The following is a 22,897-nucleotide window of genomic DNA, read 5'->3' on the forward strand; positions in this document are numbered from 1 at the left end:
ATATATATATATATATATATATATATATATATATATATATATATATATATATATATATATATATATATATATATATATATATATATATATATATATATATATATATATATATATATATATATATATATATATATATATATATATATATATATATATATATATATATATATATATATATATATATATATATATATATATATATATATATATATATATATATATATATATATATATATATATATATATATATATATATATATATATATATATATATATATATATATATATATATATATATATATATATATATATATATATATATATATATATATATATATATATATATATATATATATATATATATATATATATATATATATATATATTGTAACTTCACCACCCGTGAGCCGTCACACTTACACTTTTAGGGTCCGGTGCTTCCTGCGTCGTGACGGTAAACTTACCCTGTGGCGCTCCTGTGTTCTCCCTGGCTCCCCTCAGAAGGCGGGTAGTAAAACACACTGTCTTGTCGGCTTCTGGCCCTCTATTCTCCGTTTCCCACACTACACAGTAGTCCTACGCTGTAAAGCTTGGCACCCGGGCCTCTTGTCGGCCCTCGGAAGGCTTCTTGACGCCTCGCTCCAGCTTACAAAAGCACACACAAGTACAGGAGGCAGTCTCGGCGCGTGGGCTTCTTTTTACCAGAGCTCTCTCGCCACTCTCTCTGTCTCCCAAACTGTTCCGCCACCAATCCCAGGGCTGCTACATGTCACGTGATTCTCCCGAGCCCCAGGATGGCGGCGGTGAGGTGACGTCATCTTCCACTTCCTCTTGATCTTGATCTTCTCGTAACAATATATATATATATATATATATATATATATATATATATATATATATATATATATATATATATATATATATATATATATATATATATATATATATATATATATATATATATATATATATATATATATATATATATATATATATATATATATATATATATATATATATATATATATATATATATATATATATATATATATATATATATATATATATATATATATATATATATATATATATATATATATATATATATATATATATATATATATATATATATATATATATATATATATATATATATATATATATATATATATATATATATATATATATATATATATATATATATATATATATAATTTTACACATAATTATTATTCATATTATATTTTTGTGTTCAAATTGTTGTGTTGGTTCATAGCTTTGTTGTCAACTGTGAGGCATTTGATAGATTATATCCCACAGTAATTTATCTCAGCACATGCAGGGACAATCAGTGCAATTTCAATGAAATTTAAGAACTAGACCTTAATTTTAATGTAATCCAATGTATGTATTATTGATTTTGAATATGTATTAAGATGGTTAAGCTTCTATGTTGTGCAAGTTTGGATTTGGCAGTGTTTACATTTCAGAGCAACAGTGTATTATACAATATCAATAGTTGCCTGGCAGGCAGTATCTTATGTTATTGTGTATATTTGCTTGAACAATGAGGCATATCAATGAAGAAAGTACTTGTTTAAGGGTGTGATAAAGATTAGGAATGTAATAGTGATGTGTATAGTCTTTGTAACAGTACCCTTTTCTTGCCCTGCTGCTATTTCTACATATTTGTCAGTATGAGTGTATCATCTGCATTTTGATCACTTTGGTTACATTGCCAACTATTACATTTAAATAAGTTGTATTTGCTCATGAATTCATCCTCTGCAAAATTATCTATAGTATGGTGTCAGATGTGAGCTATTGCATAGCTATTTGATGGACAGAGAGAATCTCACTCATGCATTTGCTAGCTATGATTAACTTTTCTTTTAATGTATTTGCCAGAAATGACTATTAATAATATCAATTTGTAAGTACTTGAGATGAAAGTTTAGTTGTTTCTACTTTGGTATCCCCTGTTAATGCTCTCCAGATCTTATCGTGCTAATCTTACAGGTGGTGTTTTGCTATATATAATTTATTACTTTTAATGTCTTAATTCCTATTATAAATTATTGTTTCTCTTAAGTGAATTCTAGATATTTTCACTTCCCTACAAAAATTATATAGAAAGTGATTAAAATGTATTTTATTTATTTATTTTTGAGATGTAGTACCTAGTAGTAGACTGAAGAAACCTTTTTTATATATATATATATATATATATATATATATATATATATATATATATATATATATATATATATATATATATATATATATATATATATATATATATATATATATATATATATATATATATATATATATATATATATATATATATATATATATATATATATATATATATATATATATATATATATATATATGATGTAAAAATTCATGAATTTTCTCCTGTAATAGTTATATTGTTGCACACTGACTCTGACTCTCTCATTCTTAGTTTATAACATTGTTTAATGGATATTCCTATTTCAGGCTGTTGACTCTTTGCATTGACATCTTTATTGAAATAACAAAGTTAAACAGTTCTATTATACATTTTAGTGTAAATATGTTTGTATTTTGATTACTTGAATCCAATGATTTTTCTCAGTTATGTTTTGTGCTTCTACTACTCATAGTATACTTAGCTTGATAGTAATACTTTTGCAGATATCTCATAACTATTTTCTTGCATATTATGATTTTTCTCCTCTTCTGTGTGATTAAATAGCCATGAATGTAATATGTAACAATGAGATTCTTAACCCTGTCTTCAAACTTGATTGTTTTCTATATGAACAAAACATTTTTAGCAAGTTTTTTCAGATATTAATGTTTAACACCACTGCTATATTTGGTTTTCCATGAGTGTCTTAAGGAGACTCTACATTTTTACGATCACCATCGAACATTTTTGTTCCCTGTGGCTGTACTTTTTCTTTAGACTAATGATATTTTTACAGTTTTTTACTGTTAGACTGCAATGTAGCTATGATATGATTTTCATAAAAATTGATTGATTATTTTCTTCAGTTTGGGGGTTAGATTTTACTTATGCTAAAAATAGTCATATTCATGGAACACTATGCAAAACAGAACAATATCCTTCATGTGATAATTTAAAAGAACACCTAAATGAGTAATTTTGCATGTGTTTATTTGTATTATGTCAAATAATAACTACACAAAATGAAACAGATTACAGTACTTTTTTTTGTAAATACTACAAATCTACAAATAATAATCACAGATCTTACAAGCTTTTTGGATTAAGGAATATCCCCATGCAGCTTTGTAGATCATTGTTTTCTGAGTAATATGCTGCAAGATTTATTAAAACCACTCCAATGGAAGTTGAGATGTAGATTTTTCTGCATTGAAATGTTAATTTTGAGAAAGATGCAATTTTATATTCAGGTGACAATAAATGGTATATATATATATATATATATATATATATATATATATATATATATATATATATATATATATATATATATATATATATATATATATATGTGTGTGTGTGTGTGTGTGTGTGTGTGTAGAAGACCCTTGATGCAATGGACTGTGATGCAATGGACTTTGGATGCAATGGACAATATCTGCTGGTCTAGACTCTCTGGACTGATGCTGGATGCAACAGACAAAAATGGACAAGTCCACAGACATTCGATAGTTTAAAACTCACAGGAGAAGCATATGAGACTGGGCAGGTTTATAGACATATATTACCAGCATGCATACATACAATATTTACATATTGTGCCTGTAACTTATAGCTCATGGTATAGCAAAAAAAGTGGGAGTGGATGAGTTGGGAAGGCCAGAAAAAGTAACAGGATTATGCATGCATACATACATATATACATACATGCATACATATTATGTGCATATATAATACATAAATAATAAATACATACATACATACATATTGTACCTGCAACCTATAGTTTATGATATAGCAAACGAAAAGCTGATGGGTGGGAAAGGGTAGGAAAAGTGGCAACAAGTACTGTCCACTCTGTCAACCTGAGAGAGAGAGAGAGAGAGAGAGAGAGAGAGAGAGAGAGAGAGAGAGAGAGAGAGAGGTGGTTATGGGACTAGATGCAAGAGAAATAATCAGGATGTAGGGGGAGATAATAGTGTGTGTGTGAGTGTATTTACCTAGTTGTATTGTATAAGGATCGAGCAGGGGTCATAATGTCCTGTCTCCATATCTCCATTTATCTAATTTATCTTTTAAAGCTATGCACATTATGTGCTGTAACAACTTCATCACTCATTCTATGAGGAAAACTGTATTTTCCAATGCCCTTCACACACTGCTTCTTCCTGATCTTCTTTGCATATCTTGTTCTTCCAGCTTCATCTACCACGAGCACCAGGTCCTGCTTGTCTATCTTTTCAATGCCATTAATATTATGCATTGTTATTAGGTTTTCTCTTTCATCTTGTAAGGTTGGCAGTCCCATTTCCTTCAGCCTTTCTTCATATGTTAGGTCCTTTATTTGCAACACAATTTTTGTAGCTATCCTCTGGATCTGTTCTAATTTTCTTATGTCCTTTTCCAAGCTCGGTGACCACACCACTGATACATATTTCATCTGTGGATGTATCATAATCTTAATAATTTTTTCATCATATCCTTATCCAGGTAGTGAAATGCCACCCTAATATTAGTAAACATTTTGTATGTTGTTCCAAATACTTATGTGCTTTTCGGGACTCAACGTTTCTTGTATAACCACTCCCAGATTTTTTTCTTCTTTAGTCTTCATTATTTGTTCCTCTCCCATCAAATAGTTCCATACTGGTCTTCTCTTACTCTTTCCTAATTCCATTACATGGCATTTCTTGGCATTGAATTATAACTTCCACTTCTTACTCCACTCATAAATTTTTGTCTATATCTTCCTGCTGTAGCAAACAATCTTCTCAGGTCTTAATTAATCTTAACAATTTTGCATCACCAGCAAATAAATTGTAGATTAAACGAATACTTACCAAGTGTGAAGTTTGATCTTGATTTCACAAACATTTAACTGCGTCACTGAGGTAGTAAACGAGATGCTCATATCGTCAGTTCCACATCAGTCCTTTAGAGCATAGGTTTGAGGAAGGAGCCAGTATACACATGGGCAAAGAGGCTATAGTTCCAAACAGATTGAACAAGAGTAAAGGGATGGACAGGGAGGACGTTTACTACCTCAGTGATGCAGTTATATGTTCGTGAAATCAAGATCAAACTTCACACTTGGTAAGTATTCATTTAATCCACAATTTCACTTCACGACATTTAACCCGCTAAGACCGATGGCCGCAAAATTTGCACCCTCCCATTACCGCAATTATCATAAAAAAATCAACTCTTATAAATTACTCTGGAAAAAAATCTGCTGTTAGTAGACATGACAATGCATCATCCTACAAGTTTTTATTGCTCTACTCACTATGGTTGTCTCAGAATAATAACCGATAATTAGAGAAGATTGTGGTAGCGGCAACTCGGGGGAGGTGCTTTTATGTGTATTCTTACATAATGTAAGGCACTGCTCATGTTTTTATGTGTTTTCACATGTTTTTCGTGTTTTCACTCATATTGGCTGATTATAGTTCGTATGTTTTATCAAGCGTGGGTGACGATGTTGTCACAATAGCGGGGTCGGGATCTACCTCCAACCTGTGCACTTTCCGTCTTGTCCCGCCTTGTCTATCACTTTTATCACTAAACTTTAGCTTCCTCTTAGCACCAGTAGCCATAGTTGTAAATAATAGTTCCTTAAATAAGTAAATACGTAAATCGTAAATAATTATCACCGCGACACGCTCACGCACCTCACAGAAATTTGCGGAGACTAGCTGGCTAGAGCCTAAAATTAGCAAGGTGGTCAAGCCCACCATCTATCTCTCTCTTACTTTCCTTCACCCCTTCTCTTCCCACCCATTTTCTCTTCAGCTAGCTACCTCCTCTCTTCACCCCCCTTTAAAAAAAAAAAATAAATAAATAAAAAAAAAAAAAAAAAAAAAAGCTGGCTAGAGCGGTGTGCTTCCTGGGAGCCGACAGTACTACCATAGGCCTACGTCATGACCAAATATAGCAGCGCTACCAAAGCTAGCGCGGTTTTTATTAGCGCTCAAAGTAGCTGCCCCATTTAAGGACTGTCGGAAGTGTGCAATGCAGCCCTATTTAAGGCCTGTCGGACTTTACGGGTTAACTGACGTCACCAGTAGTAGACGAGAGCTTTAGAGTGGTTCTTCAAACCTACTATGCCAGTGAAAAGGAATAAGAAAAAATAGGAGTCCAAAAGTAGGAGTAACAATCTATTTCTTCCAAAACAAAACCAAAGTAACAAAACGAACAAGGAAACCCACAAAGGGGTAGCAAGGTACACAGAATCAGAGAGCTATGAAAAAAATAGCTCTCGAAAACTGTTCAAGGTGGCTGATAGGTCTCTTGTAGAACCTGGTAAAGGTGGATTCCCAGGACCACCCAATACTGGAGATAGTGGTGGCCAGGGAGAGTTTTAGGGCTGCCTTACTGATTGAAGCTGACCTAGTAGAGTGAGGAGAGATGTTGAGGTCAATGCCAGCAGATCGCATGATATCTTTTGTCCAACGATGCAAAGTGTCTCATGAGGCTACCCTTATTGGAGGTTTTGTGGTTAGAAAAAAAGTCTGTGAATGGCCCTCAGAGGGCACAAGTGGGTTTGAGGTAACTCACAATGGAAGTGACTATATACAATCTCCTGTCAGTGGGATAAGCCACAAAAACCAGTTCTGACATATGGTCACCTGGCCTTGATGTTTTTAGAGGGTCAGCTAATTTGAAAGAGACTCTAAGATCTAAGATAGTCATCTTTCTAATGTCTATTAAATGCAAAGTTTGACCACGTTGACCGGAGAGTAGAAGCATTAGTATAGTTAATTTTCTCGATAACTGGATAAGTGATAATTCCTCATTGGGTCCAAGACCTGCAATGTAATCTAAAACCAAGTGAAGGTCCCGGGTGGTATGGTATCGGGGAAAAGATGGTTTCTCTTGGAAGACTGCCTTCATAAATCTGACAACCAAGGGATGCTGTCCCACAGGCTGATGATTGATACTGGCTACTACTGAAATAGCTGACCGTATTGTATTCATTGAGCTGTAGGTAGGAAAGCTGGAATGGGTGTCTACTCATCTGTTGAGGTGGGACACACTGTTTCCCAGGACCCTTGTGAGGACGGAAGAAGGGCCTTCCAAGTTTCCTAGATTTGTGGATTTCCTCACATTTCTTGACGACATCGAAAGGGAACAAGTCATCCTGGCCCACTTCACACTCCCATTTGCAGAGGTCTTCAAGAGCAGAGTCATTACATGGATCTGTGCCACCTCTTTCCTCAGCTGATTAATGTAGTTGACAGCATAAGCAAGGAGTCTGAAGCTGTTATTAAGACCCTCAAGGTAGCAGGTAATGGGCTGAACATGTCTATCACCAATGTCGCTTATGCAACATGCAATAGGAACTAAAGCCTTAACAAGCAGGCCATTAGTGAGGGAAAGCTGGGTGTCCACTAATTTGTCCCCAATGCTCATAGCTTTGGTGATAGCAGAGTTGATGACTGAAATGAAATACCACAGTATTTCATTAGTAATTCACTATCACTCAGTGCCACGGAGTCAAGATTATCCTCATGGCATGAGCATATATGAATACTAAGATATGATATCCATTACAGCAGGCAATAGAGAAGTGGAAACATAAATATTGTGGTGAAAGCAGCATGCAAGCTAAAAGGGTCACAAGGAGAAGCAGCTGAGTCTGCCTCGTCAGTGGCCGATCTCATCTCTGCTTTATTTTTTGGTATTCCATGTAAGATTTCACTTTATGCATTACAAAACAATCCTTTCTTGGGGGCAAGGTTTGTAAAAAGCTAATAGAAGAAATATTTTGTTGTTTTGTGTACATAATACATATATAAGACAGTAACACCACCTCGAGAGGTGGTGTTCCCAGAAACCTGAGAGTAACCTTGTTACCGTCCCTCTAAGCGTTCATGGATGCCATTTCACAGCAGGAGATTACTCTGATGTTGTTAAAGTTTCTTGGATCCAGCTCCTGGCAGCCAATGAGCACTTTTAGGCAGGCTACCAACCTTCACCTGCCAACAGCAATGAATCTTTGTGGATGCTATTTTATGAAGGTTGGTATGTGAGCAGGAGGTTGCTATGGAGGTTGTACCATCATGGACAACAACCTGCATCTTGGATCTGGCCTCGAAGCTCCCACCTATCAGCCAGCTGCGGAACTCTCTGGCGCGCAGTTTGAGATTATGTCTAGCGCTCAGTTTGAAAATGTGGTTGGGCCAAATCGCATAAAAGCAAACCGATCGCTCATATTAAATTAATTATATTTTTTCAGTCACGTTATAACAAAAATGCGTAAATCAAACACGCGTAAATCTATTTATATTGTTTATTATGCTGTATATCATATGTACATCCGTAGCACTTTTTATGGGCTATAGTGCTGTGTTTATACTATATTTTCACACCCCTGGGGACAGTCCCCTCGATACAACAGACAATTGGCTCTATTGGACTAGTGGTCCCCCTCTTAATCCAATGCATGGAGGATCTACTGTATATATTTACCTAGTTGTAGTTTTACAGGGCCTGGGCTTTATGCTCGTGTGGTCCCGTCTCCATATCTACACTTATCCAATTTTTCTTTAAAACTATGTACACTCTTTGCTGACACCACTTCCTCACTCAAACTGTTCCAAGTCTCAACACATCTTTGCGGGAAACTAAATTTTTTAACATCTCTCAGACATCGTCCCTTCCTTAGTTTCTTACTATGCAATCTTGTGCTTCTAAAGTCATATTCTTCTCTCAGGATCAGTTTCTCATTATCCACTTCATCCATTCCATTAATCAATTTATAAACTTGTATCAGATCCCTTCTCTCTCTTCTTTGCTCCAAGGTTGGTAGATCCATAGCCTTTAGTCTCTCCTCATATGTCATCCCTTTAAATTCTGGAACCATTCTTGTAGCCATTTTTTGTAGTCTCTCTAATTTTCTTATGTGTTTCTTTTTATGGGAAGTCCACACAACTCTTGCATATTCCAATCTAGGTCTTATTTTAGTACTTATCAATTTCTTCATCATTTCCTTGTCCATATAGTGAAATGCTACTCCAATATTCCTTAGCAAATTATACGTCTCTCTGAAAATTCTATCAATATGGCTTACCGGTTGATTATTTCCTTCCATTGTCACTCCCAAGTCCTTTTCCTTTTTACTTTTCTAGTTCTACTCCATCTCCCATCTTATAGATTCCCACTGGTCATCTTTCACTTTTTCCCATTTCCATGACATGACTTTTGTCCATATTGAATTCCATCTCCCATTTTTTGCTCCATTTCCAGATCTTGTTTAAGTCTTCCTGTAGTATTTCACAATCCTCTTTTTGTTTAATGACTCTGCACAGTTTCGCATCGTCCGCAAACAGATTTATGTAGCTGTTCACTCCCTCTGGCATGTCATTTATATATACGAGAAAAATTATTGGCGTCAATACTAACCCCTGTGGCACTCTGCTGTTTACTGTTCTCCACTTGGACTTCATATCTTTAACTATCGTCCTTATTTCTCTCCCCCTTAAGTAATTCTTCATCCATCTCAATGTGCTTCCTTTTAAGCCACCCTTCTCCTCTAACTTCCATAGTAATCTTTCTTGTGGCACTTTATCAAACGCCTTTTTTAGATCTAAATAAATACAGTCAACCCATCCCTCTCTCTCTTGTACTCAACTATTCTAGAGTAGAAACTCAATAAATTTGTTACACATGACCGACTTTTTCTAAACCCAAATTGGCTATTTGATAATATTTTGTTGTCTTCAAGAAACTCAATCCATTGCTTCTTTATTACTTTTTCACACATCTTGCATATTACACTAGTTAGTGATACCGGTCTGTAATTTAAAGGTTCTTCCTTCCTTCCGCTCTTATATATGGGAACCACCTCGGCTCTTTTCCACTCCACTGGCACTGTTCCATTTTCAATTGAGCATTTTATGATGTTGTATATTGGACTTGCTAGTTCTTCCCTACATTCTTTCAGTATTCTGCCTGAGACTTCATCCGGTCCCATTGCCTTTTCCTCATCTAGTTCCGTCATCAACTTTTTTATTTCAAGCTTGGTTACTTTAATCTCTTTCATATAGACCGTCTCTCTATTACCCTGTGGTCTTTCAAATTTGGATTCCTTAGTAAAGACATGAAATTTACTATTTAACAGTTCTGCCACGCTTTTTGGGTCTTCCACCATTCCGTTTCCTCCTTTTAACCTTTCTATTGTTTCTTTTTGTCTTATTTTTCCATTTATGAATCTGTAGAACAATTTTGGTTGTTCCTTACATTTTTCGACAATGTCCTTTTCATAGTTCCTTTCTTCTTCCTTTCTCATTCATTTCTTTCTTATTCATTTCTTGTTGTTTTAAAGTTTTCCTTATTTTCTGGATTTCTGTTTCTTCTCCACCTTTTCCATGCTCCATCTCGTTTCTCCTTTGCCCTAGCACATCTTGCATTAAACCAATCTTTCTTTCCTTCTTCTTTAGGTCTATATTTTGGGACATATTCCCTGACCCCAGTTTTGTATATTTCCAAAAATAACTTATATTTCTCTTGAACTGTTAATGAGTTTTCCATCGCCTCCCAATTTACGTTTTTAAAATAGTTCTTCAGATTCTCAATATCAGCCTTTCTGTAATTTAATCGGTCTCCTTTGTATGATTCATCTCTATCTTCCTTTCCTTCTTCTATATCCATTTCTAATATTACATGGTCGCTCTTTCCCAATGGGCACTTGTATCTTGTATCATCGTTAATTGGTATATCCCTTGTAAAAACTAGGTCTAATCTTGCCGGCTCATCGTTTCCTCTGAATCTTGTGTTTTCCTTTACTCTTTGGACCATCAAATTATCTATCATTAGGTTCAGGAATCTATCTCCCCAGGCATCTTCCCCCATACCACTTTCATAATTTTCCCAGTCTACCTCCTTACAGTTGAAATCTCCTACCAATATCACTTTTCTCCTTTCCTTAATGATTCTTGTAAGACTCCTTATTGTGTCATCTATCATGTCTCTATATTTTTGGTTAGTCCATGAGTTTGTTTTTGGTGGCACATATGTTCCAATGATTGTTAACTCCTTTTTATTAATATGTACCTTAACATACAGTATTTCTGATTTTCCTTCCCCAAACTCCACTTGATTTACCACTATCTCCTTCCTTAACATCATCATGACTCCTCCTCCTCCTTTACCCACTCTGTCTCTCCTCCATATATTATACCTTTTATCTATGTCTATTTTTATTGCCTCATTTAACTTTGTTTCCACCAGGCATACAATATCTGGTTCCTCTTTCTTTATGTAATCTCTTAATTCTAATTTACTAGATAAAATCCCATCTATGTTTGTATACATCATATTTAATCTCTTGTTCTTATCATTTTTAGTTAAACTTGCTCCATATTTTTCTCTTCTTTCTGTTTTATATACCATTTCCTTATCCTGTCTCCTATAATTCTCCAAAAAAATGCCTTCTTCTCCTCTGACCTTTCATTATTTTTTTCTCTTGCTTCTGCCATCAGTTCATTGTGTCTCTTCCTTTCCTCCTCGTTTCTATTTTTCTTTATATATATATCTTTGCAACCTTCTGTTTCTCTGAGTTTCGTTTTTCTATATAGTACTTCTTCTGCTGCTGCTTGTGATTTTAGTAATATCATAATTGGTCTCACTGTTCCTTCTTGATATGGTCTCATTCTATGGATTTCTTCTACTTCCTCTTCTAAGTTCTGTCTATCCTTGTCATTCAGATGTTTTAGTAGGTCTTTTACTGATTTCATTTCGTCTTTTTCCCTTCTTGGTCTATATTTAACATTGTTTTCTTTCAGTCCAAAAATAATTACACTCTTCTTTTTTTCCGCAATTTCTCTTACTAAATTTTCTTTTTTCTTGAGGACTCCTATCATTTTGCTTGTCATATTTTTATCTCTTTCTTTTAACTGTTCTTGAAATACTAATTGAAATGATTCCTTGTCTTTCTTATCTTGGATTCTCCATGCTTGTACTTCTTTTTTAATCACGTCTTGTACTCTTTCTTCTTTGTTAACTAGATCTTTTAGCTTCTCTTTTTCTTTCTCGGCTTTACCGAGTCCTTCTTCCATCAATTTCTTGTAGTTTGCTATTTGGACTTTTAATTCTTCATTTTCGGTTCTTATCCTTTCTTTCAATTTCTGGAGCTCTTTATCCTGTTCTTCATTCTCTTTCATTCCCATACTCTCCTTTATCAATTTATCTAATTTACGTTCGATAGTCAAGACTATCAAATAGTGAAGTTTGCGCCGTATCAAAACCTTCAAATTCTCTTTCTCCCTCACCAACATTGTCATCATAGCTTTCATTCTTTCCCTTGTTACATACCTGCATTTAGATGGAATCTCTTTCTCACTCATTATTATTTAACACTGTATTCATGAAAAAAAAATGAGTCCACACTTTTGCCCAGGCCACTGCAAATCCAAACAAAGGTAGTGAAGATCAGTAGATTCTCGGGAGTGACGGTATTGCGTGCTTCCTCTACCGCGTCTCGTCTGTTTCACTGTTTGATCTGTTGCAGTCTCTGACGAGACAGCCAGACGTTACCCTACGGAACGAGCTCAGAGCTCATTATTTCCGATCTTCGGATAGGCCTGAGACCAGGCATACACCACAAACCGGGACAACAAGGTCACAACTCCTCAATTTACATCCCGTACCTACTCACTGCTAGGTGAACAGGTGCTACACGTGAAAGGAGACTCCCAAACATTTCCACCCGGCCGGGGAATCGAACTGTCTGTGTGTGTATTCACCTAGTTGTATTCACCTAGTTGTAATTTTACAGGGCCTGGGTATCATACTCGTGTGGCCCCATCTCCATATCTACACACATCCAACTTTCTCCTCGCTGACACCACCTGCTCACTCAAACCATTCCACACCTCCACACATCTTTGTGGGAAACTATATTTCTTCACATCCTTCAAGCATATTCCCTTGGCTATCTTTTTACTATGCGATCTTGTAGTTCTATTTAAGTTTTCCTCTCTCAACATCATTTGCTCATTATCCACTTCATCCAGTCCATTCAACAGTTTATAAACCTGTATTAAATCTCCTCTTTCTCTTCTTTGTTCCAAGGTAAGCAAATTCATTTCTTTTAATCTCTCCTCATAGGTCATTTCTGCCAATTCCGGAACCATTTTTGTTGCCATTCTCTGCAATCTCTCCAACTTCCTTATATGCTTCTTTTTATAAGGGGAGCAAACCACTCCAGCATATTCCAGTCTTGGTCTAATTACCGTACTAATTAATATCTTTATCCATATAATGGAAAGCTAATCCAATATTTTTTTATCAAATTATACGTTTCTCCAAACATCTTATCAATATGAGCCTCAAACTGCCCATGGTCTTGTATTATCACTCCCAAATCCTTTTCCTTTTCCACCTTTTTCAACACTACTTCTTCACCCATCTTATATGACCCTCTTGGCCGTCTTCCACTCTTCCCCATCTCCATCACATGACTTTTGCTAAGATTAAATTCCATTTGCCACCTCTTGCTCCACTCCCAAATCTTATCCAGATCTGCCTGTAAAATTTCACAATCTTCTTCACTCTTCACACACCTACACAACTTCGCATCATCCGCAAACAAATTAATATAACTGTTTACTCCCTCTGGCATGTCATTAATATATACAAGGAAAAGTATTGGTGCCAGCACTGAGCCTTGTGGGACTCCACTCTCCACCACCAACCAGTCCGACTTTGCATCCCTTATTACCGTTCTCATCTCCCTCCATCTCAAGTAGTTTTCCATCCACTTTAACACTTTTCCTTTCAGTCCTCCATAAATCTCTACTTTCCATAACAGTCTCTTGTGAGGTACCTTGTCAAAAGCTTTCTTTAAATCCAAATATGCATAGTCCATCCATCCCTCTCTCTCCTGTATTTTGTCAACCACTCTTGAATAAAAGCTCAGTAGATTTGTTACACATGACCTCCCTTTCCTGAAGCCAAATTGATGATCCGATAATAACTTATGATCCTCCAGGAACCGTATCCAATATTTCTTTATCACCCTCTCACAAATCTTACCGACCACACTTGTTAGAGACACAGGTCTATAGTTAAGAGGCTCTTCCTTACTGCCTCCCTTATAAATGGGCACCACTTCAGCTCTCTTCCACTCTACTGGTACTTCCCCTGTTTCTAATGAACACCTTATAATATCATATAATGGATCAATCAATTCTTCTCTACACTCCTTCAATAATTTTCCTGAAACTTCATCTGGTCCCATTGCTTTATCATCTTTAAGTTCCTCCAACATTTTATATAACTCCTTTTAGGTATCTTAATGTCCTCCATGTGCACATTTCCTTGTACATTCTGTGGCTTTACAAACATTGTTTCTTCAGTAAATACTTGCTGAAACCTATTATTTAGCAATTCCGCTATATTCTTAGGGTCATCTACTATCCCTTGCTCTCCTTTTAATCTTTCAATGGACTCTCTCTTTTCGAGTTTACCATTTATGAACCTGTAAAACAATTTTGGATGTTCCTTACTCTTGTCTACAATATCTTTTCAAATTTTCTTTCTTCCTCCTCCTTACCCTCACATACTCATTTCTCGCCACTCTATAATTCTCCTTATTTAGTATATTCCTGCTCTTTTTCCATCTTTTCCAAGCCACATCTCTCTTTTCCTTAGCCTTAACACAAGTTGCATTAAACCAATCCTTTCTTCCTTCCTCTCTCGGTTTATACTTTGGTACAAATTTCATAACTCCTACTTTATAATATTTCATAAAAATCTCATATTTTTTTTGCACTTCTCTGATTTGTAAATCTCCCAATCTAATTTTCTGAAATAATTTTTCAAACTTTCTGTGTCCATCTTTCTATAATTCAATCTACCACTCCTGTATGTCTCGTCCTTCCTTCACTGTGTTGTTGCTATTTGCATTTCCATAACCACATGATCACTCTTTCCCAAAGGACACTTGTATTGTATATCTCCACATAGGTACACTTCTCTTGTTAACACCAAATCCAGTCTAGCCGGTTCATCATCTCCTCTATATCTAGTATTTTCCTTCACCCTCTGTTCCATCATATTTTCCATCATTAGATTAAGAAATCTCTCTCCCCATGCTTCCTCTCCAACACCACTTACTAGATTTTCCCAATCCACCTCCTTACAATTAAAATCCCCTACTATTATCACCTTTCTTTTTCCAGATAATACACTTTCCAAACTCTGTAAAGTATCCTTGATCATATTGTCGTATTCACTTAATGTCCAAGAATTTGTTTTAGGAGGTACATAGGTCACCATGATTATTAATTCTTTTCCATCACTTTTTATCCTTATGCTTATCACTTCTGTGTTGTTCTTCCCATACCAAACCTTATCCACATTTTTTTCTTTCTTCGTCATAATCATAACTCCTCCTCCACCTTTACTCTCTCTATCCTTTCTCCATATATTATATTTATTATCCAAATTTATCTTTGTTTTTTCATGCAATTTTGTCTTAGTCAAACACACTATATCAGGCTTCTCCACCATCATATAGTCTTGGAATTCCAATGTACTTGACAGTATCCCATCTATATTAGTATACATTACGGTCCACCCACTGCTCCCTCTAGGGGTTTCTCCGCATTCCTTCTTTCCACATACCACATTCTGACTCTCTCTCCTATAACTCTCCAAAAAAACTTTTCTCTTTCCTCCTCAGACCGCTCATCATTTTTCCTTCTCGCCTCTTCCACCAATTCCTTATATCTTCTCCTCTCTTCCTCATTTCTATTCTTTCTCACAAACACTTCTTTACAACCTTCTACTCTCTTAACTTTGATGTTCTATATAGGATATCCTCCGCAGATTGTTGTGACTTCAGTACTACTTTAATCGGTCTGCTCACTCCCTCCTTATACGGACCCAGTCTATGGATCTCTTCCACTTCTTCTTGTAGCTCTTTTTTTTCATCATCATTTAGATTTTTTAACAGATCTCTTACCGTTTTTAATTCTTCCTTAATTCTCTTAGGCTTATATGTTATATTTTGTTCTTTCATCCCAAATATTAACACACTCTTCTTCTTTTATGCTATTTTCCTTATCAATGTTTCCTTATTCTTCATTACATTAACCAGTTCCTTGGACCTTTCTTTTTTGTCTTCCTTCAACTGATCTTTAATTATTTCTTGTAATCCAACCATCTCTGCTTCCCTCGACTCAGTCCATTGTGTTTTCTTCAGTTCCCATTCCCTTTCAAACCTTTCATTCTGCTCACTAATCATTTCCTTAAAGTCATCTTTCTCCTTTACTACTCTCTCCATTTTCTCCTCTAACCGTCTCTTGTATTTTTCAACCTCCACTCTCAAGTGTGCATTCTCATCCACCAATCGTTTTTCATTTTCCTCCAGTCTCTTAACTCTTTCCTTCAAAGCCTTGTGGAATTCTCTATCCTGCTCCTCCTCACTCCTCTGAACTTTTAATTCCTTCACCAACTCCTCAAATCTCTTCTCCAACATTACCAATCTACCTTGCATTGTTGCCCCTGTTGAAGATGGACTCATGCTTTGACTGGCCACTTGCGGCTTTGCTCCACGTGTGCGTGTGTGTGTGTGTCTATCTATCTATCTATCTATCTATCTATATATTTGTATTTTTCAACCTCCACTCTCAAGTGTGCATTCTCATCCACCAATCGTTTTTCATTTTCCTCCAGTCTCTTAACTCTTTCCTTCAAAGCCTTGCGGAATTCTCTATCCTGCTCCTCCTCACTCCTCTGAACTTTTAATTCCTTCACCAACTCCTCAAATCTCTTCTCCAACATTACCAATCTACCTTGCATTGTTGCCCCTGTTGAAGATGGACTCATGCTTTGACTGGCCACTTGCGGCTTTGCTCCCTGGGCACACACACACATGTGTGTGTGTGTGTGTGTGTGTCTATCTATCTATCTATCTATCTATCTATCTATCTATCTATCTATCTATCTATCTATCTATATATATATATATATATATATATATATATATATATATATATATATATATATATATATACATGGGATCCTCGTGATTTGACCGTTCGCAGTTTGAATTGTCACCAATTCAAACTCAGTTAATTAATACCCAATCCTCAAGGTTCGACCGACTGACTCGCCAATTCGACATTCATATCTCACACACCACCCACCTGGTCAAGATCCACTGCCATCCCAAATTTGTCCTCAGCTCGCCAGGCGGAAGTGTAAACCGACGCTACCCTGTGTGCAGTGTTGCCAGATTGTGCGAAAAGTAGCGGATTGGGCTACTTTTGAAGGGCACGCGCTTAAATTCATAATCTGCTACTTGCGATTTTTTGGGCTACTTAATTCATGATATGTTTGGGTTGCTTGATGACATTATTGGGCTACTTTTGTAATTTTTCTAAATGTTAACAATATAATGATGATATTAACAACATTAATAAAAGTAAGAATAATAATAATAGTAGTAATAATAATAACCGTGACATTGAGAACAGTGTAGTTATGGTGTTTTTTTTTTTTTTTTTTTTTTTGTGGTGAGTAGGCAACTAATGACATCACACTTCTCTCGCCTCACCATACATAAAAAAAAAAAAAAAAAATGACTTACTAGATAATGCAAATCTTTAATAAAAGTGATGCACAGGAAGTGTAAGGAAAAATCTTTAAGGCAATAAGAATAATTAAGTTTTGTTGAAAGGAAGAAAAATATTTTGGTTAAATTTAGATAAAAATGGAAATAATTTATAGATAAAAAAAAAAGAAGCCAGAGAAAACTTATGGAAAAAATGGTACATCATGAAAGAGGACTCCACTCCCCTCTCCTTAACTCCATGGAAAAAAAAATATGAGCGGATAGTGGTAAGTAGAAAATATAGTAGTTAAAGTAATAGGTAGTCATTTTTTTTTTTATTGAGATATACTGTGGTGAAATCCACTACTTCTCAAGCGTGCTTTTGCTACTTTTCATTAGGAAAATCTGGCAGAGGAAACGATCCACAGGCTGTGTGTCATTTCCTCTGCGTGTCTCTTGCCCCAGCTGTTGTCCAAGCAGGCCACGCTCCGCCGTTCCACCTCCTGCCTCCATGCCGCTTCGACCATGCCGTGCAAAGCCACCTTCAGTCCGGGCTCTAAGAAGCACAATTTCCTGCCTTTCAAAGATAAGCTTGAGCTTATAAGAAAGTGTGAGGCAGGTATAGCTCACAGTGTCGTTGCAGTGCAAATGGGTGTCCCTAGATCAACAGTATTAACAATTTGGAAGAACAAGGACAGGTACAATGAGACCGCTGCAAGTGTTTTTATTTCCAAAAATGTACTGTACAGAACCTTAATGTGTTTAATAAAAAAAAAGTTAGATATAAATGAAGCCTTTGATAGTACTGATTTAGTCTAAGTTAGTGTTTTTAGAGGTTATCGTGATGTTTTGGGGGTCTAGGCTGGAGGCTGGTCCCTATCTCCCCTTATTCTTAAGTATCTTATGGGAAAAATTGCTTCACGATTCGAATAAACGCTGATTCGAATGTTATCCTCATGGCATGAGCGTATATGAATACTAAGATATGATATCCATTATAGCAGGCAATAGAGGAGTGAAAACATAAACATCATGATGAAAGTAGCAAGCAAGCAAAAGGGTCACAAGAAGAAGAAGAAGCGGCCGAGTGGCCAAGAGTCTCCCGCTTCGTCTGTGGCTGATCTCATCTCTGCTTTATTTTTTTGGTATTACATGTAAGATTTCAATTTATGCATTACAAAACAGTCCTTTCTTTGGGGGAAGGTTTGTAAAAAGGTAATAGAAATGTTGTTTTGTGAACATATATGCATATATAAGACAGTAACACCACCTCGAGAGGTGGTGTTCCTATATATATATATATATATATATATATATATATATATATATATATATATATATATATATATATATATATATATCTCTCTCTCTCTCTCTCTCTCTCTCTCTCTCTCTCTCTCTCTCTATATATATATATATATATATATATATATATATATATATATATATATATATATATATATATATAATATATATATATATATATATATATATATATATATATATATATATATATATATATATATATATATATATATATATATATATATATATATATATATATATATATATATATATATATATATATATATATATATATATATATATATATATATATATATATATATATATATATATATATATATATATATATATATATATATATATATATATATATATATATATATATATATATATATATATATATATATATATATATATATATATATATATATATATATATATATATATATATATATATATATATATATATATATATATATATATATATATATATATATATATATATATATATATATATATATATATATATATATATATATATATATATATATATATATATATATATATATATATATATATATATATATATATATATATATATATATATATATATATATATATATATATATATATATATATGAAGACTCAATACTAGAATTAAATTTTGTTCTAAATGGCTGTTTAAGTATCAAAAAGTGTGACTGTCCATACCTATAAATTTGGTAATTCATTCTAATTTTAGCAAAACCTCAAGTATATAAAAGTATATAATTTTAATTTGTACATACCATTAATGAAAGCTGGTGATGGATAACTTAGAAGAGGTTGGGAGAAGGATGGGGAGGAGGAGGGAGATCATCAGAGGATGAGTCACCATCCATGAAAATGTCTTTTTTTTTTTTTTTTTCTTCTTTTTTCTTATACCTTGTGGGCTTTCCACAGGAATTTATGGGCTAAAGGGGATACTGTTTAGGGTACCTCCTATTTCAAAACCCACCCACTAGGAAATCATTGCCAAGAGTGAAGCATGATAGTGGGGCTTTCAAACGTGGGAAAAAATTACCTGGATAAAATTTTGTTACAGCGAGTTTGGTGTTCGTTATACGAGCAGTTAGTAGTAAAAGGAAACGTTCGTTGTAGCGAAATTTCGTGGTGTGAACATTCATTAAGTAGAGGTTGCCTATATATATATATATATATATATATATATATATATATATATATATATATATATATATATATATATATACAGGCAACCCCCGTTTAACGAAGGGGTTACGTTCCTTAAAAGCACTTCGTTAAGCGAAACTTCGTTAAGCGAACCGATTATAACAAGTTTAACCCCTGATTTGAACTTCCATTGAGAGTAAGCAAAGCGAGAGTGCATCATAGTACAGTAAAAGGTTTAATAAAAGTAAAAATTATGAAGTTAAACATTTAGGTAGTTTAATTTAAGTCATTATAATGTACACTAATGTATGTATGTATGTAACTTTATAATGTTGATGATCTTAACTTTATGAAGGGAGGAAGAGTGAAACGGGAAAGACACTAACCGGCAACCTGTGGAATGTAAACAAAGTGCGCATCATTTACTGCATACAAAACTTATGTACCACATTTCCACAAGGCTTTCCATTTTATCCATTGTAGAGTCATGAGTTCAGGTGGTTCTTTTAGCTTGCAAGAAAGATACGGTCTCACCAGCCTTCTTAATAGAGTCTGCTGACTTGAAAATAGAGACAGTATAATATGGAGTCAAGATGATGGCCAGCACTGCTATAGTTTTCTGGCCTCTCTCGTGTCTGTGAATAATATCTAGCTTCACTTGGAGAGTAAGAGACTTCCTGGTCTTCTTACGAACACTAGGCCAATTGCAGGGCATTTTGGTGGTAAGTTGAGCTAGGGAAGACAAGCTGCTGCTGATGCTGTTATGTTTTGACTGGGGAGTGAGTGTTGCGCGTGTTGTCCACGAAAGGCTTGATCTTAATCTTGATCTTCATTCTATAGGTGTTCCAGGTTTTTTCCTGAGGCAGGCCTTAGTATCAGCAGCTCCTGGTGTATTCAAAAGCCTGTCAGCTTGTGTGATATGGTGAGGCTTTCAAATTTGGAAAAAAATTACCTGGATAAAACTTCATTAAAGCGAGTTTGGTGTTTGTTAAACGAGCAGATGGTAGTAAAATGAAACCTTCGTTGTAGCGAAATTTCGTTGTGTGAACCTTCGTTAAACGGGGGTTGCCTGTATGTATATATATATATATATATATATATATATATATATATATATATATATATATATATATATATATATATATATATATATATATATATATATATATATATATATATATATATATGGGTTCACATAAAGTTTTTTAAAAACTGAGAAAAAAGCGTCTAAAATTTTATGAACAATTAACTCTATTTCTAGGAAATTTCAATTTCAATCATGTTTCTAATGAAAACACTGCTTTTCACAATCTTTTTGTCCATGAATGAAAAAAAAAAAAAAATGCATGGCGCATTTGTGCGCTAGCACATAAAATGTAGCACCCCTCCAACAAATTTTTTGTACTTTTCATTGCATGAGTTGTGATTTAAATCTTGATAAAACTTTTAACTGAAGTAAATAGTTTAACCTCTACATTCCGGGCAACAGAAAACGGTTTCTGATGTTATATCCAGGCTGGGCTGGGGGTGGAAAGATACCTCTCTCTCTCTCTCTCTCTCTCTCTCTCTCTCTCTCTCTCTCTCTCTCTCTCTCTCTCTCCACTACATAAATAATGACGATGTTAAGTGATTTTTCATAACAGGTAGGTATAATAAGAAATAAACTTACTTAAATTTTTGAGAAAACAATTATTTTCTGCGGTAATTATTAATGTTTTTAAATGCAGAATATAGGGATCTAATGATGATCTAATTTTATGTAAGTCTTTCATATTCGGAGCTTAAATCCGTTCAATTTCTCTCTCTCTCTCTCTCTCTCTCTCTCTCTCTCTCTCTCTCTCTCTCTCTCTCTCTCTTTTCCAATATCTGCCAAAACTGGTTGCATCTTATGAGCCATCAATACAGTAATAATAATAATAATAATGATATTATTATTATTATTATTATATTATAATAATGATAATAATATTATTATTATTATCATTATTATTATTATTGTTATTATTATTATAACAATAATGGTGATAATGATAATTAGTTTTAGTACTGTATCCTCACAAATGATTGTACTCTACTAAATTGATTTTATTAATAAATAATAGTTTCTAAAGGTACTGTATTTGACGGCATGCAGTACGTATCTTTTTCCAAAAAGCTTGGCTGAATAAATCGCCCTGTTGAGACCTACTGTAGACTAATCATCTCCTTGATGCTCAGTAACTTATGATCAGTACTTCTACCTATCCTAACAGCTTGGATTGATATTTTATTGCTGATATTATTACTATTACCAGTATTGTTACTTTAAAAACAAATTACTGTAGAACTGAAAGGAATCTTACCTGTTAGGCTGTGATGCATGTTTTAAAAATATCAGCTGATTGGGACCTTGACTCAGTGCCATCTGGTGATCAGGAGTAACAGCAGGTTCATGATCATAAGAAAACACATGAACACCTTCACTGTTATGGCAGTAGGAGGAAAAAGATCAAGCTACATAATCTCCTACAAAGTACAAGTGGTAGATTATACCAAGGAGCATGGCAGTAGAGCAGCAACAAGGACTTTTGAGCCACCCCCTAAGAAAAAAATTACACGTGTCTGATGATAGGAAAAAGACTACTGAAGAGCACAAAAAAAGATAAGCATCACCTTCATTGCCCAGCCTCACATTGGCCAGA

At 34.5% G+C, this 22,897-nt stretch overlaps 1 protein-coding gene across 19 annotated transcripts in view; it reads left to right on the forward strand.

The window, feature by feature from the left end:
- Positions 1–22,897, forward strand: part of LOC123517573 (calcium-dependent secretion activator-like) — a 1,686,808-nt gene that overhangs the window by 473,583 nt on the left and 1,190,328 nt on the right. The gene's annotated exons all lie outside the window — the stretch shown is intronic.

The sequence above is a fragment of the Portunus trituberculatus genome, chromosome 42 (genome assembly GCF_017591435.1).
Source record: "Portunus trituberculatus isolate SZX2019 chromosome 42, ASM1759143v1, whole genome shotgun sequence".
In the NCBI taxonomy this organism is placed as follows: domain Eukaryota; kingdom Metazoa; phylum Arthropoda; class Malacostraca; order Decapoda; family Portunidae; genus Portunus; species Portunus trituberculatus.